At 42.1% G+C, this 18,252-nt stretch overlaps 1 long non-coding RNA gene across 1 annotated transcript; it reads right to left on the bottom strand.

Annotated features, from left to right (window-relative positions):
- Positions 1-6,882: 6,882 nt before the first annotated feature.
- On the bottom strand, positions 6,883-14,415 carry LOC311618589. Its single transcript, XR_014794352.1, has 3 exons — positions 14,292-14,415; positions 9,214-9,317; positions 6,883-7,212 (listed from the first exon to the last, which is right to left on the bottom strand). It is a non-coding gene; the product is annotated as an uncharacterized lncRNA (long non-coding RNA).
- Positions 14,416-18,252: the final 3,837 nt, after the last annotated feature.

Here is an 18,252-nt window from a genome sequence, read left to right as displayed (position 1 = left end):
CCCAGAATCTCCGCCCTCTTGTGTCTTTCTAGAACCTAGAAAAATTATATTTTGCTTGTTTACTTCTACATTGTTTTTCTCTGCAGCAGACTATAATCTCCACAAGGGTAAGAACCATTTCTCCTGTTATAGACCAGAGTCTAACTTAGTGCCTGGTACATTATAGACCCTAAATGCTCTTTTGCTGAATAAATAAATGGATGGTGTTAAAGTTACTTTTTAAAAAATCAAATAAAATATTTGTTAGAAAGATTAATTCCATAGGAAAGGGAAGAAAACTAAGTTGGAAAAAATTTTAATAATGTTTAAAGAAACTGTTTACTTCTGTATTAGACACAGTTTTCCTGAGAAACAGAACCAACAGACTGTATATGTGTGTGTATAAAATAACTGGCTCCACGGTTATGGAAGCTGACAAGTCCCGAATTTTCACTATGAGTTGACAAATTGGAGACTCGGGAAAACCTATGGATCAGTTTTAATTCAAGTCCAAAGGCCTGAGACCCAGGAGGGTTTATGGGACCACGTCAGCCCGAAGGCCAGGAAGCTCGGTCCCCGAAGAGAGACACGGTGTCAGTGTGAGTCCAAAGTGATGTCCAGTTCAAAGGCAGTTAGGCAGGAGGAAGTCCCTCTCACCAGAATCCTTTCTGACCCGTTCAGGCTTTCACCTGATTAAATGAGGCACACCCTCATCAGGAAGGGCAATCTGCGTTCCTCAGTCTACCAATCCCATGTTACTCTCATCCAGAAACAACTCTCACAGACACACCTAGGATGATGTCTGGCCACGTGTCTGGGACAACAAGGTCCAGTCTATTTGACAAATCACATTAACCATCACAGTCTTCCATTAACATCCCAATTTTGTGTCCAGTTGAACGCGAGTTCCTGGTGCAGGGAGCTACAGAGTACACTGTGTGTGATCAGTAGCACCTGGGGACTCAGTGTGTCCTTCTTGAGCTAGGATTCTGCACTCCAGGTGATTAGATATAACCAGAGGCAAGACAAGAACCCGGAACTTCAAAGTCGTCATCATCAAGTCACAGAAGAGAGGAAATGGAATCTGCAATGCTTCTTTACAACAATAGTTGTCTTTAGTATTGAATAAATGCCACCTACGGACTGTATGCCAAATATGGTGGTAAGCACTTTATAGCAACTCATTTAATCAGCATGATACTCATTTAATCATCATTTCTCCATTTCTCCAAGCACAGGTGAAACATAACCTCATCGATAGAGCATACTCAAGACCCTAGAATTTTGTTGGGTCATATATTCTTTTCTATGCAATTGTATGCATACAACAATCCTGGATTAAGTATGAATTTTATGCAAAGGTAATTTTATATTGATGACTTCCCTCTGCTTTCATTATTTTTGATGGTAAAAATTCATCAGTTGGAATGAATAATGCAGGTCACCTATTTGTAGCTTAGGAGACTTAAATGGTGATTTGATGAATATACAATAGGTCTAATCCAGTTGTGTAGAATACAAACAGGGAAATAAGAAGACCTAGCCACAAATTACTCAGGTTCCAGGCCTTAAGTAGGGAAAAACTGAGGAGTTACTTGGGGCACTTTAAGAAAGTTTGCCATTAGCTAAAACTCATTCCACTGTTCTCTCTACTTCTAGTTTTGTGAGTGGAGAGGGATTAATCTTGTGAACCCACCTAAGCCATCAGGAGTTCTGTGTTCGCCCATACCTATCTTTGAGGACACTTGAACGTGAATAACAGGCCTCTGTGCACATTTCTTCAAGTACAAGAGGCCATGGGCTTGATGGAGCTGGAACCAGTCAGCCTGTGAGAGGCACAATGCAGTGGGATGCCAAAATTCCCTTCAGCCCAGCCCAAACACTGTCCCCACCCACCTGTGCCTGCTCTTTTCCTTTTTATTATTTCTCCAAGAATTAACTCCTACTCTGTAGGTTGCTTTAATAATACTTCTAAATAGTCCCCACGGCTCAAGAGTTCATGGGTAGACTCTCACTTGGTTGTTTTAAGATAATTCCTGGAGATGATTGCTTACTCTAAAAAACATTTCTTCCAGATAATGATGTATAATTACAATGATAGGCTTGTGTTTGGGCATTGTCTATGCAAAAACATTTCGGGTACATTAACACAGATATTACAGATAATGCACATTAGCTAAATGGGCAGCTATGAAGTGTGTTTCTCAGCAGATATTTCTTAATAGCCCAGATTCCCATCTGCCCAGCACAATTGCCTAGAAGCTTCTCAGATGCCAAAAAAAAAAAAAAAAAAAAAAAAAAAAAACACAATCTTTTTCTTTCCTTAAGCATATCTCTTTTGTATTAAATACACATAGGTAATTTATTCAGGTAAAATTGATGCTTTCTCCAAATTGTCTGCTTTCTTGAGCAGAGTAAAGACTATGGGAGCCTACAGCAAGGGAGAGCAATGCTGATTTTTTTAAGTGTGAGTTTTCACTTATAAACCTCAGATGAGTAGAGGTTTGCTTGACCCATGACACACAGACTAAAACCTCATCCAATCGGTTCAGAAATGACAGGCTGCATCCTAGAATGAGCTCCGGGATCCCACATGACATCATGAAGATGCTCATAGAGAACAGCCCTGAGGGACAGGCGTTGACTGCTGGCACAGCCCACAGTCCTTTAGCTTCAGGAGGAAAAGGCGAGCAGCGTCGCAATGCACCATTCACTGCTGTGCTTGTCCAGGTGCTTGGCTGAGCTCAAGGACAATAATTCGTTTTGGGGTGAATCCCAACCATCCTCTAATCTTCAGAGTGTTGAAATACACGCTTCTACTAAGATTTGCCTTCATCCCATCACCTTTGTTCAGTGGCTCTGTAAAAATATAGACATATTGGCCAAGGGATAGGACTCAGCATTGATCCGCAGCAAGGCTTTTCCCCACTGCCCCCGAGAGCATCCTACAAATCTCTCTCCCTTAAGAAACTGATGGAGTCCAACCTGTCAGGAACCGCGTGCTGCTATGCTTGGCACTTCCCCAAGTGTGCTGGGAGGACCTTGAACGTGGCTCTGTTATTTCAGGTTGAAATATTTCAACTCTGCCATGGAATGGCACAAAACAGCCGGGGGAGTAGGGAATGGGTGTGTAGATGTTTTGGAAGAGAAAGATGAAGTCTTATCTTCTGCAATGTGTCACTGGCTAAGATTTTTAACTTAAACGTACAAGTTCAAGTTCACACCAGACTAGACTTCTTAAAATCATGACGTATGGAGGTTTAGAAAATGCAGAGAGCTTACAGAAATAAAATTGCTTTACAAAAAAATCTCATGGGTTTTGAGGTTAAAAATACCATGTTTCTGATTTTTCCCATCATGTGCAGTATTCCCACACTCCTTCCCAGGTCTTTAAAAGAGGTATGTTATAAAAATAAAAGTCAGTTTCCTCATTACATGATAAAGGCATCTTTTCATTGTTTGCTCAATTTATTCTTTATACAAAGTTGTATTTGTAAGAAAATGATTATCTCAAGTGGATGCTGAAGGAGTTTCTTTCCATCCTTAGTTTACAAGAGTTACAAGTTCTTGAAAAGCCACTTGGAGGTCTTTTCATAGTAAACAGGGATCCCAACTCTATCCCAATATCTAACCCATTGGGACACATAGGACTTCAGCTAAGAACATTCTGGAAACTAAGGTTCAGGAAACTGAAAATTAACCAAGTGCAATTCATTGGAAATGCTGCGAGCTAGTTGACACCTAGTAGCCTCACGGGATCCAGCAAATATTAAAAATACAAGGATGAATGAAGTATTAAAACAGGGAAAGTCTGGAGGAAGCTTAGCACAGAATGAATTAAAATCAAGGAGTACAATCAATGACCAAGTTCAGCATTTCAGGACAACTCCTAGAAAAAATACTTCAAATGGAAGGATCATTTCACATTCAAATGTATTTTAAGCTTGCTTTTTCAAGTGGTAAACGACCAGCATGCATTGCAGCAAATTGAACGTGGATACTAATTGCAGTTACAGTTGGGCGGTTTTCTGCCACCCTTCGTTTCCCTTCCTGAGATGGATCTGGACTGCACACAGCACCTATATTAGAGATTTGCTTCCTGCCAACTAATGTGTGGGCTTTCTGCAGCGTGCTTGAATCTCATAACTTGGCAGCAACATGTAGGTGTGTATATGTACACACACACACATTATTCTCTTAAAAAATACTTACTTAAAAATCCACAATTTTATGTTATCTATCTTACAGTATGGAGTTCTCCAGAAACCAATGTGCTCATTGAAAACAGCCCCATTCACATTGCATTCCGTTTTCACACCTAGCATAGTGCTTCCAGCCTTGGACCCTGGCTTGGAGCAAAGTCTGATCCCACTGCACTAAGTGTTGCTCACAAGGGCTTCCTCATGTTTCTTCACATCTTGCAGAGAACAAAGAACAGAGAAGAACACTGGGTGCTTAGAAGTCTTCAAATCAATCCCCCAAAGGCCGCACCCAGGAAAGTACCGCTTTATGGATCTGCACGGGCCTCGTCATGCCTCATCGCCTTTCTGTGGCCCCATTCTCGGCACCTGCACAAAGTCAGCTGCAGGGCGGGGGGGGGGGGGGGGGGAGCTAGTGCTGCCCTGGGGAGGAGGAACTTAGACTGCCTCAGAACAAAGGATATGATAAGTGGGGGTCCTGAGGAGCCAGTCACCAAACCCCCAAAGATGACAGGTAGTGAGGCCATGATTAAGTGAGGACCCCTACGGCCAATAGGGAATAGGCATACAAATATATCCTCCCATTCAGGTAGAGCTGACTTAATTCAGGAGTTGGTACTTCACCATAACCAACTTTTTCCATTCTCACACCATGTTTCTTTCTAGTCCTTTCTTCCTTCCTCCTTACATAAAACTTCTCAGGTACCAAGTTATGTGAATAACATAACAAGATTTGATCTCTCTATCAGTGAATTGGTGATCCCTGGAACTGATGAAGAATTGAGATGTGTATTGAGTGGATGCTCACATGGCTTATGGTGAGCTGGTGGATTCATTCCCCATAATAGCCCAGTGACACAGGTCCCATTACCCCATTTTCCCAATAACAACATAGAGAGTAAGATGACTAAGTAACCACTCCCCAGACATATTCCCCAAATAGTGTGGTTCCAACCCTCATTCTTTCTTCTCCTCCTTCCCTCATAGAATATTCAGACAGAACGCCCAAGTCAGCTGGATCGCACCTGAATTCCTGTTTGCCTTTGGGGCGCCACCTGGCAGCTCTCATTTCTACTGAGATCACAGACTGACTGTGTGTTCACTACATGATATTTACAAACATTGGAAGTAGCCGAAAATAACTAAAGCTAGGGAGATAGCTCATCAAAATGTCAATGTCTGGGTCCTCTTGAATACCTCCTTTACTATTCATAAACTATCAATTAAGCCCCCATTGGGCACCCACATAGCTGAGGTGAAAGTCCACCAACTTGGGAATATGGAAGCAATCTATTTAGAAAGATGTAGCTTCCGAGAAGAAAATGCTCACAGTTTTCCTTGCCTATTGCCACTTTTTGATCATTCTTGGGAGGAAGTGTCTGCTAGAAAGAGAGAGAGAAAAGGCCTGACCCTTCTTCTATAGGAGTGGAACTCTGATGTAGTTTAGGATCCACTCCATCTTCCTTGATAGGCACCATCTGAAGGGCCTGCCTGGCTAAGTGGCTGTCGCTGACCTGGGCTCTTTAGAGGCTCTGGGTAACAGCATCCATTGCTTTTCCTGCCCTGGAAGGAACATCCACTGAGGGTCTCCAAGGTGTTTTCTCTCCAAGAGCTATGGGCCAGATCTATCTTCCTACCAGGCAAGATGCCGGTCCAGCACTTCTGGGCTCAGGGGAAGCTTTAAAATATAACTCCCTGGTTCTAAAAATGTCCACGTGCTAGAATTACCTGATGATTAAGAAGCTTGTCTCCATGTCAAAGGGAGGTTCATTTCCCATAAGTAAACTCTCGGTGGGCAGGAGGGCATCATTTATAATCCCGTAGTTAAACACACAACATGAATAGATGTCTTGGGAGTTTCTGTTTAACTAAAAATAAAGATGTTTCCTTTCAGCTGATAAGTATTAGGAGTTTTCTATAAACCTGTGCCTCTGGTCGCACCCTCCTTTCCTTTTCCCTTGTCTATTTCTGCCCTGGAATTCACATGTCCTGCGCCTCTGTCTTTCCTCAAGACCCCTTCCCATCCTGTTCCATGGAGTTCACCTCCAATAAGACTATCCTTTGGGGTCCACGCATCTCTGTCTCTCCTCTGTCCTTGGCCAGCAGAGGCTGCATGCTGGCTCTAAAGCTGGATCCAGGAGGAGCAGGATTGGAATGACTTGCTCTCAGCTGCAGGAATGTGGATTCATAGCCTCCATATATACCTGAGATTCCTGCATCCGTAAAATGGGATAGCACTTACCTCAGGTGTGTCTTGTGGAAACCAAATGAGGTGACAGATAAAAACTATTTACCATGGAACCTTCCCATCTGGTACTCAATCCATTTTCTTTGTAGACCCACCAAGAATATGTTGAGTTCTCTGATTCCACTTGATGTGAAAAGTAACACAAATTGGATTGGTTACTTGTCTCATACCCAAAGTGTTCTAATTTTCCACCTCTTCCCTCCATATACAATCACGTAAAAAACACACCTTGAGAAAAAGTGCAAATTTTGAAACACAATTTTTGGCCTTGTGTAAAACCTGTCTGCATTCTTTTCCCAACCCATAAGTAATTTTTAAAGTGAGATTGAAACTAAATTGAAGACTCTAAGAATTCAAGTAAAATAAATTATTTTGTGGATTAACAAATCAATTCAATAGACTTCTCTCCCTCTGCCCCCACTCCCAATTTAACAATAAAGTCTTGGGTGAAAGAGCCTATACTTGAGACAGTATCTGGAGGTGGGAGGCAGAGAAGGTTACCATTGCATGCTCTATGTGCTTGGGATGAATAATTGAACCAAATGAGAAGGAAATGACTTACAAACAACTCTTTGAGGATCATAATTTACAGAAGTAGAAAGTAAGGGTGAAGAGGTTAAGTAACTTGCCCGGGGCCATGTGATTAGTAGTCTGTCAAAGTAAGTTGTTGAGGCAAGTTTAAAATCCATTTCTATCTGGCTCTAAAGTTAGTGTTCCTTCTATAAATCACACTGTTCAGCCATTTCCCATTGGGTTTTCAAGGCCTGCTTCTTCAAGATCACAGAGCTGAAATTTAAAGTAAAAGCACATAAACCAAATATTCTGAATTTATAATAAACTGTTAATATTTTCAGAAATGTTCATTTTAAAATGGCAATACTTTAGGGCAGTTTCTTAACTGAGGACAGTCTTTCTTCCTACGGGGCACTTGACGGTGGTTGGAGACAATTTTTGATAGTCGTGGCTGAGAGTGTGTGTGGTGGAGGAGGGGGGTGTTGTCGCTGGCATCTGGTTGATAGAAGTTACTGATATTGTTAAGCACCTTATAGTGTACAGGGTGGTGCCCTCCAGGGAAGAAGTAACCACCCCGAGATGTCAATATTGCTAAGACCGAAACACCCTGATCCGGGTGCTAATGCTTCATGGCCAATGAAATAATTGACTTATCTTTCCATCGAGGACAACTTTTATACATTTTCATTCCACTGAAAGGATAGTGAAGACCTATGGGACCAAAATCTGGACAAAGACAACATTCCAGAGCGGGAAGACCTGCACACAAAACTGGTTTTGCCCTGAGGCCACCTACGCACCGGGAGGAACAGTTATCAAGCTGAGATCCAGTGCAGGCGATGTTTCAGGAAGAAGGGAACACGTCCCGGGGGTGGCTCAGCACAGAGAACCCGCTGGCATCCTCCTTCAATCAAACCTTGGAGCCAAAGGCAATGAACCCAGAAATGCTCCGAGCTAGGAGCCAATCAGCCTTTGTTCAGACTTGCAGGCCCCACCTGCCTCTTCTTGAACCTTAACTTTTATTTACTACCAGCTGAGCGGTGAGCGGAGGTGCTTGGCAGGAGCTTATGACATTTTCTCTTCAATCTGGCTCAGTGACATTAGGCCTCCAAGTTTCTTAGAAATAATGTTTCAACCACAGCAAGCTTCGCACCATCGGACATCACCTGGCAGTAAGTCAACAAATCCTCACACTAAGGTGATCTGAACGTAACAGAGAACAGAAACTCCATGTGTGAGATAAACAGACACAGACGGTGAAGTGACTGTGCTCCCTCTAAAGGTTGGACATTCCTGCCAGTCACCAGTGTCCTCTCTGTCCTGCTTCCCACATCTCATGGTCTCCTGACATTTGGAACAGCCACGTGACCTCTCTATCCCCTCTTGATGGTGCAGTTTTGGCTGCAGTTGTATCCAGAAAGTGCAGGCGCAGCTCCATTGTATGTTGAAAATCACCTGTGGCAATTACACTTTCACATCAAGGTGCCATACCCTGTGGCCCGGTCACAAAGTGGGGTGACTCCATGAGCAGAAGGAGCTCTTGTCCTCAGGTCGCCAGATGTTTAATTCCAGGATGTCATGCTCTGACTCAAGCTCCTCTGTCTGCGGGACATCACCTCACCAGCCCCAAAGGCTCTCCTCACAAGCCTGGATGTGTCTGGATTATCAGTGACAACAGTCCAGAGCCAACTTAACATGCCGCTTAGATCAGTGTTTTTCAACCTTTTTTGGGCAAAGGCACACTTGTTTCATGAAAAAAATCACGAGGCACACCACCATTAGAAAATGTTAAAAAATTTAACTCTGTGCCTATATTGACTATATATAAAGTAATTCTCTTGAATAGGAATCAAATAAACACAAAGAAAGTATTTTATAATTACTTTATTATGAAATATTAAGTAAACAAAATAGTGAAAAATTATAAAATTCTTGTCTTGTCTGCACCTACGGCACACCAGGCAACATCTCGCGGCACACTAGTGTGCCGCGGAACAGCGGTTGAAAAACGCTGGCTTAGATCATTATGTTTGCTTGTTGTTCCCTCAAACAGCCCATAACTTCCTGATGGAGGAAACTCTCCTGGTCCAGGCTGTTTATCCTATAAATTCTGGCCCGGGACATAGTGCACACAAGCCAATGGGGATGGGGATGAGGGAACAAACTGCAAAAGGGAGCAGAGACCATGAGCCCTGCACAGGCTGAGCTCTGACGCAGGTAGAAGCAGCTTCGCCTGTACCCTGATCTTCCCACCACGTGCAGACTCACGCTCACCTCGGTCTCATGTCACCTTGTGTTGCTCCAGGAATCATGCAACGGGACGCTGCTCCAAGGCTTTCTCCGAAAACAGAGCTAGCAGGAGTCATGCGCCATTGTACCTGTGAGTGTGGAAGAGGTTAGAGGGAGGAGCCACTCACTGAGGCCAGGTTCAGAGGTCGCAGCATTTAAGGCCCTGGGTGAGGATGCTGGCCTTGGGGTTGCACCGTGTGAGTCATGGAACAGCCTTGACAAGTGGTACAATATCAAATAATCACTATCTGGCCATTCGTGGCCACATTCCCTCCACTGGAGCATCCTGGAGGGCAGTGGGTCAGAAAGAGGGTGCCTTCGGTACATCTGCTCAGTGAGAGAGGATGCAGGAAATAGCCCTTTGCTACTCAGCCAATGGCTATGCGAGGTTCACAGTTGCTTTCTGTCCCCACACCAATAATTTGCAACCTTGTGTGCTTCTCTTTCCAAGTGATTATCCTATAGTTCTTTTTTCACTTCGTTTTCATGTCTTTCCTTTATTGAAATTATTGCTTTGACTTTGCTGGGCAATCATTGCAAGTCCTCCCATGCCCCCATCTTCGGTTTAGACAAGTGACGTGGAAATCTGCCCCCAGGGCCACGTACACAGCATGCCAGTGCTACTCCAGTGCCACAGGGAAAACATGTCTACTGCCCTCTAGAACAAACAAAGGAAGAAATGAGTGGTAAAACATATTTTAACTTAGGAATGAGAAGAAACGTTGCAAATTCTTTGAAGTTAAAGAGAACAGACTGAATATGTTACTGGCCAGGTCTCGTTTAAACAGTTAGTTCATACCTAGAGGACCGTCCAAGTTATCGCTGACCTTGGCAATGTGACAAGAGCAACATTTTCCTAAGGATGAAATGTTCTTGAAAAACATCCACGGGGAATCTGACGTGGCCTCACTTTGCTTTCATCACTAACAGTGTTCCTTTGCCTAATTCTCTTCCTCCGCCAAGAAGCAGGGAGTCTTTTAAGATAAAGGTAGGAAAAATGTCATCTCTGAAACACCAAGTCTTGGATTACCGCTGGACTTAATAGAGTCATCATGGAAACAATCTCCCAAGAATGTGCGTGCATTTGACTTCTCCGGGGGTGAATGGCAGCAAAAGACCATAAATCGAGAACAGAGCAAGCCGCAGGATTCTTAGCCCAATCCACTGGGAGCCATTCTTTTGTTTGTTTGTGGTTTTTTATTTGAATGTCAGGGATCCCACAGACATGTCTGTTTAACAAGAACAGATTTCACAAAGTTAAACGAATGAGTGGTTGAATCCATTAATTAATTAATGAATAGATGAATAAATGGGAATACCATATAAAAGATTAAAAAAAAATTTTTTTCAGTGCCATGATTTTCCCCTTCTTTTAGATGTGTTTTAAGTTTAGGGGGTTGAAATGAAATATTTTAAGAGAATTTATGGCAATCTTAGATTCTAAAATATTATTCTAAAATATTGTTTCCTAGAAATTTTATGATCTCCATAGATTTCTCTTAAGGTAAAAATTAACTTGAAATTCAAAAGAATCTCATGACTCTCATCAGTGAGTTGATTCCTCTGGATCCTTCCTGAAGGAACCACTTCTAGTAAACATGTAAAATGTTTTCTCATGCTTTGCTTGAACTAGAGTTTACTATTATCACTGTCATCTTACAAATAAGGGAACAGAGGCCCACAGATGACAGATGTCACCTTTCTTAGGTCACACAACTCAAACATGACAGAGCCATATGCTAGTTTGAACCCAGCCAATCTGGCTCCGGAGCCTGAATCCTACTCTTAACTGGTTTCATTTCGTTAGCCCTTAGATCATGCCTGGCTAAGACTGGCTCTATATGAAATTAGGCAGTTACGGAAATTATCTCACTCATTCGTTGATTTGCTGATGGATTATGGAGGGACCTTGTGAAACCATGAAATGAAGTTGGTCTTTTGAATTTTGTTACATCACCAGCCTCCTCACATCACTGCCACCTTAATATGCCTCAATTCAACTAAGGCATATTAAGTTGAATTAGTTATTTTGATGGCCACAATCTACCCCTGACTAATGTTGATTCAGAGATGGTCATGAGGATGAAGTGACAATAACTTCTAAGGAATTAGTTTAGTATCTAACCAACAGGACATATTCAACAACTAGTAATTTTGTTACCTAAATATCATAATTTGAAATTTAATTCAATCCGATTCATGAGGTATCATGCTGATACTTCATGGACAATTTCTATGAATAATCTGAATACAATGAATAAGCTTGGACTAGTATTCATATATCGAGCTCTACACTTAACAAGGGCATGAAGTACATTCTTTGGAGCGATAAGAAGCTCCAAATTTACACAAGGTCACAAAAGAAGTCTCCAAAGAATCAACATCAGACAACCTATGATGCAAAGCATACTGCTACAAAATTAGAAATCAATACCAAAGGGATAGCTAAAATAGTCCCAGATGTTTGCAAAAGAAAAAACTACTAAATTACCCTTAGGTTAAAAAGGCAGTTGCAATGTAAATTATAAGAAACACAAAGATGAATGACAATGAGTCCCACACATATTAAAATATATATGCAAAAGCTAAAGCAACACTTGGAAGAAAATTTAGAGCTTTGAGTGTGTGTGTGTGTGTGTGTGTGTGTGTGTGTGTTCATATTAGAGAGCAAAATATATTGAAGACAAATGAATTAAGATTCCACCTAAAATTTTAGACAATGAGCAGTGAAATAAAGAAAAAGAAAGGAAGGAAACAGCAAAGAGAAAGAAAGCAATGAAATGGAATACAATGAATGATAGAACTGCATCTTGGTTTTCTGAAGAGAACACAAGTAGACTACATCTGAATAAGACATATTAAGAAATAACTGCAAAGTTCAAAAAATCCTATGTAATAAAAGAGTAATATGCAAATTGATCATCACTTCAATACACAAGATGGCTGCCCCCATGTGGACACAAGATGGCTGCCACAAAATGGCCAGTAGGGGAGGGTATTTGGGAGGGACCAGGCCTGCAGGGGAGGGCATCTGGGGGAACCAGGCCATAGGAGAAGGGAAGTTGGGGGCTACTAGGCCTGCAGGGGAGAGCAGTTAGGGAGGCGGGGGAACCAGGCCTACATAAGAGGGCAGTTAGTGGTAACTAGGCTTGCAGAGGAGGGAATTTACAGGCAAACAGGCTGGCAGGGGAGCAGTTAAACATCAATCAGGCTGGCAGGTAGAAGTGGTTAGGGGCAATCAGGAAGGCAGGCAGGCAAGCATTTGGGAGCCAGCAGTCCTCGATTGTGAGAGGGATGTCTGACTGCCCATTTAAATGGGTAGTTGGACATCCTTTAAGGGGTCTCAGACTAGAGAGGATTCAGGCTGGGCTGAGGGACACACATCCCTCCCATGGACAAATTTCATGCACTGAGCCTCTAGTATATAGAATAAAATACAGCTATAACTAGAGATAAAACAAATATTAAAATAACACCTGGAAATTCAGCTGGGATTTACCAAACAGCTTCCACATTGCCGGATCCAGTGGTCTATCTTCAGTCCTCACCCACGTGATTCATGATGACTGAATTTGATGGCCACGTTCTCCTTCTTCAAGGGACCTCCCTTTGGTTTATGACAACCTTCCTTGGTTCTCTTTTAACATCTTTACCCAAGTGTAACTGTATGCACGTATTTTGTGAGTAAAGTAGCATTTCATAATAATGCTGGAAATATGGTATTTCATAAATTGTGTCTGAGTAATTGACACACTCTAAAGAATATTTCATTGCATCACTAGGTTACTTTTAGGCCAAAATAAAATTTCAGGTGCCCCTAACATTTAAGTATATAAAAAAATCAAAATGATGAAATTTTAGAAGAAAACATAGAGAATTGTTTTATCATATCTGACTGGGAAAATCTACTTCAGAATGTCACAAAACTTCCATGGTTTTATAGAGCATGTTTTTGTATTTGATACATGGTAATTTTTAAATTCCTAAATAAAACCACAAATAAAGTTGCAAGCTAACAGAAGACTGAGATAAATATTTGCAAGAGTTATTACATAGGGTTAATTTCCTTAATATATAAATATATCGGCAAAGCAATAAGTGAACAAGTCAGCATATTATTTTTAATTGATTAAAATATAAAGATACAGAACATACTACAAAATATATTTAATCTTACACAAATGTTCAGAAAACACTCTGGAGATAATGATTGAAGCATTATTATTTGATTTTTAAAAGTAGTTTCTCGATGATTGACTCTAGTTTGAAAAAACACTGAGTTAAAATGGTCTAAGATCCACTAATGTCAGAAGTTTTGTGTGATCCACCTATTTGACTATTCCTTTGCTCTTGTCACATTGCCATATTCCTACCTGCCATACAAATATCCCCATACACTCCTGTGATCATATAAGCTGTGCTCTTCATTCCTTTAACCAAGGAGCTAGAAGTGGCAAAGTGGAAAATAGTCCCATATTGGAATTTGGACTCATTCCAGTCCATGCTCTCCAAATTTGTGGCTTTGATTACATTCTTCAAGACTAGAAAAAACTGTGGCCGTGCCCTCGCACATTCAGTTCAGCTCTATCATCCCGAATGATGTCCACTCCTCACGCCTACTCCACTAGCTGCTTGCTCATTCTTACCAGACCTAGTCTTGATCCACAGAGGAACTACAGGTCATCTCTTGGCTTCCTAATCTCCTGCTTCATCCCCAGATGCAAACCTTCTGACATGTCTAACAGCTCCTTTGTCCTACATTCTGGTGTCTCTGCTGTAGAAAGGAAGCACCTTTGTCTACATTCTGAAACCCGGAGCCTCCTGCCTCAGAGGATTCTGCTCTTACATTATCAGTCTTTTCCACTGCCTTCTCTTTGAGCCCAGTGGTTATCAACCAGGATAATGTTGCCTCCCATGCCAATGTCTGGAGACATTTTTGATGTCACATGCGGCGCTCCTGGCACCCAGTGCACAGGGGTCCCAGATGCTGCTAAACGTACTACAGTGCCCGAGATACTGCAGGTCCCCCCATGCCACACCCCCATATATTACCACAGTATTACCTGGTGCAATATGGTGTCAAAGCTGACAGATCCTTAGTATATAAACATCTTCCTTCCCTCCCTGCCTCCTTTCCTTCTCTCCTTTTTCTTTCTCTCTCACATTCAGAAACATACAACTGCATTTTAAACACATTTTTCCTTGACTCTTCATTCCCCTCTAGCTATTCTTGTCTCTCTCTCTCTCTCTCTCTCTCTCTCTCTCTCTCTCTCTCTCTCCCTCTTTCTCTCTCTCTCTCTCTCTCTCTCTCTCTCTCTCTCTCTCTCTCTCTCTCTCTCTCTCTCTCTCTCTCTCTCTCTCTCTCTTCTCTCAGCAAACTTTTTTTTGGGAAAAAACCAATCCATTGTTCTCAGTTGTTTTTATCTCAACCATTTAAGGCAATCTGGCTTAGCTGGAATCATCCTAGCAAAGGTCACTAGTGACTCAGTGTTGCCAAACCCTAAAACAAGTTCCAGCTTATCTTAGAACACTTCTCTGAGGCATCTGACCTTGCCTCCTCCTCCTCCTTCTCCTCCTTTTCCTCCTTCTCCTTCTCCTTCTCCTTCTCTTTCTCCTCTCCCCGCCCTCTCCCTCTCCCTTCCCCTTCCCCTCTTCCTCCTCTCCTTCTCCTTCTCCTTCTCCTTCTCCTTTTTCTCCTTTTTTACAACCCCTCTTTACAATCCTCTTGATTTATGTCTTCACATTTTTAGATTTTGGAGTGAGAACTTTCTCACTCTCTTTTAATGGTCCACATTTTGTTTCTGGTGCAATAATATTCCTTACTCAACTGTCTCTATTGCAGTCTTGCCTTCTAAGGCTATGTTGGCTCTCTTAAGCATATTGTAGCTATCACCTAAAAGCTGATTGCATGTAAACATACAACTTTAAACAAAACAATTCTATGGAACTCAAGTAAATATAAACCAATCATCTGTTAGGATCCCATTCTGTATATCTCCCAAGTCACTTCACATTTTGTATATGAAAAGTGAACTATTTTTACACTTGACAATAATGTTCATTTTTTTCTTTCCATCTCATGACAAACAACATGATCCAAGCAATCTCCCGAGCAAGAAGCCCTCCATCTGATTTCATCCAAGACTGTCCATCCCTATCACTCCATACAGTCCAATCAGAGCAAGAGTAATAAAACCTGTACCCCCAAACCCCTCAAATATGTCCCATTCGAATATGTCACTGCTAGCGCCTTGCTTTAGGGCCCTGTTATCTCTCACTTGGATAAGTGTAATACCTACTCATTGGTTTGCCTACCTGGAGCCTCTCCACATGGCACCAAAGTCAGCTTTTCAAGCATTGCTTTTTCTGAAAACCTCCCATAGTCCTTCCTTGCCTGAGGCTACTTAGCTTCTTCTACTTTGTGTTCCCATAATACCCACTGTTCATGCTTTCTCTTTCTTGCAACCATCAAATTGTTTCTCACCTCCTTCCCTTTGAACACTTTTGATGTTGGTGCCTGAATGAACTGACAGGACCAATCTAGCAGAGTTCTGTTCTGCCTTCAGGGCTGGGATAGGTGTCTCCCTTGAAAACCTTCCATCCTATTCTCTGAGAATTAATTGCCCTTCTTCCCCGCCTCACCTCCCTGCTTTGTACCTGCTTTAGATGTTACATTCGTCATGCTGTGTTCTAGTTTACAATACGTTTTTTGCTTCTCCTACTAAGAGATGGCTGTTTGGGAAGGATCCGGTGTCTTAGTGGCCAATTGTGCAACACGCAGACACACACTCAGGACTAGGCATCCAGTGCCTGTTTGTGAAGGAGGAAGGGAAAGAGGTGAGGAACAAGGCAGCTATCCCATGTTTACTAGGAAGCCAAACAATTTTAACTTCAACATCTGAGCCATTGATCAAATATCTGCTTGCCCTTGGTTGTGCATTGAGCACTATCCAAGGCAGACTAATTTGACTGATGAAGGTTTAGGTAAATATAAGGTCATCATTAACCCTCACTATTGCTCAGTTTGAGGCAATTCTATCCTCCCGGTAGCACAACTACCCAATTGCTGTAGCCATGAGGGTCCTCTTTTTGCAGTGTCTCGGTGGCTATTTACTTTCCTCAGTTAATTTCGGTTTCTTAAAAACAAGAGCCAAGTTTCTTAAAGTGTGTTCCAAGGGGCCTAGTCCTATGAGACTTCTCAAATGAGAGTCTCATGGTCAGTGATGTTTGTGCAACATACATGTCACAGGTCTGCGTTGAAGACAGATAACAGACACACACATGTTGAAAGCTTAGAGAAAGTTTCATAGCCAAGAAATCCATTTCCATTTGCTGCACTATAAAGTCTACACACTCATTTACTAACGGAACCTTTTTCCATGCTTTATCTATAACATCTCATGGAACCAGTGTTCTGTGAAACGAGCTTGGGGAACACTGCTCAGAGTGCGGTTTAAATAGCACCAAAATGTCACCCCTTTGTTCACAACCCTCCCTGCTACATTGGCTTAAGGTGGGGCTGGGCTGGGGATGGTGGTTAGGAGGTGTGTTCTTTCCCCAAATCGCTCCCTAAATTCCATTTTTATTAAAAATAATTTTACCTAGCCAAAACCGATTTGGCTCAGTGGATAGAGCATCGGCCTGTGGATTGAAGGGTCCGGGGTTCAATTTCGGGCAAGAGCATGTACCTTGGTTGCGGGCACAACCCGGTAGGGAGTGTGCAAGAGGCAGCTGATCGATGATTCTCTTTCATTGATGTTTCTAACTCTATCCCTCTCTCTTCCTCACTGTAAAAAAATCAATAAAATATATATTTTTAAAAAAATAATAATTTTACCAAAGTAACATTAAATGTGTTTGATGAGAGTGGAAATTGTTCCACCCTTTAAAATAAACTGATATCTTTTTCATAATAGATTACAGAACCCAAAGACATTATTATTTTGCTATAAGAATTAGTAGGCAAAGGGAGGTCCCTTAGTCACTTAGAGGTTTTTCATCAAGCCAATTATCAGCAAATAAAGTGAACAGAAAGCTGAAGAATCCTACATTTTATATATATATATATATTATATATATATATATATATATATATATATAATATATATATATATATATTATTTCAGAGGGGAAAGAAGAGGAAGAGAGAGAGATAGAAACATACATGATGAGAGAGAATCATGGATCGGCTGCCTCTTCCACACCCCACACGGGGGATCAAGTTTGGGAATGTGCCCTAAACGGGAATCCAACTGTCATCTCCTAAATTATAGGTCAATGCTCCACCACTGAGCCACGCTGGCCAGGCAGAAGGGTCCTATTTAATAATTAGATAGTATGATGTCAGGCTTTTGGATGCCTACAAAGAATTAAACATGAAGCTGGAAGGAATGTCGTGATCACTGAGGTCAGCCACTTAATGGACCAGTGAGGCGTTTGAAGGCCAGAGAAAATAAGCGACTCATTGAACATCATTCATACACAGTGTCAGAGGGTTGAACACAGTGCTGGTAGTTTCCATGTCAGGGTTTTCCTTCCATCCACTTCCTCCTCGTGCATTTGAGTCAGGGAATGAGGTTCAGGACTGAAACTAAATGCACATTGATGTGAACTGATCCACATTCAGTTTCATGCTGCTCACAAAAGGCAGTCAGATTTATCATCACAGTTGGCAGTCCCTTCTGCCTGCAAGGTGAGTCAGCTGTCCTTGCTTCCTCGTTACCAAGATTTACAGCCCAGCCCGCAGTGAGCGGCTGTCCCTGGGAGAAGACGCCTTGTTAAAACCTGGAGGAAGTGCTGTGCTTTCCAGGCTAGATCAGGGATAATTGACCTGGACCCAAGAGCAGGTGGATGCACTTCAATGGAGACTGTAGTTCGGGGAATATTGTGGCAAACCCGAGGTCCTGTTAGTCAGTTTCCCGCCCGGCACAGCACAGGCAGAAGTCCAAAGTCTTCATGAGTAAACACACACCTTTTCAGAAATCCAAAGTGTTCAGCTTGACTCCAATCTAAAGGTCAAGGCCA

Source organism: Pipistrellus hanaki, assembly GCF_964339955.1.
Source record: "Pipistrellus hanaki genome assembly, chromosome: 3".
Taxonomy (NCBI): domain Eukaryota; kingdom Metazoa; phylum Chordata; class Mammalia; order Chiroptera; family Vespertilionidae; genus Pipistrellus; species Pipistrellus hanaki.
The sequence above is the reverse complement of the archived record's forward strand: the minus strand, read 5'-3'. Positions and strand labels throughout refer to the sequence as shown.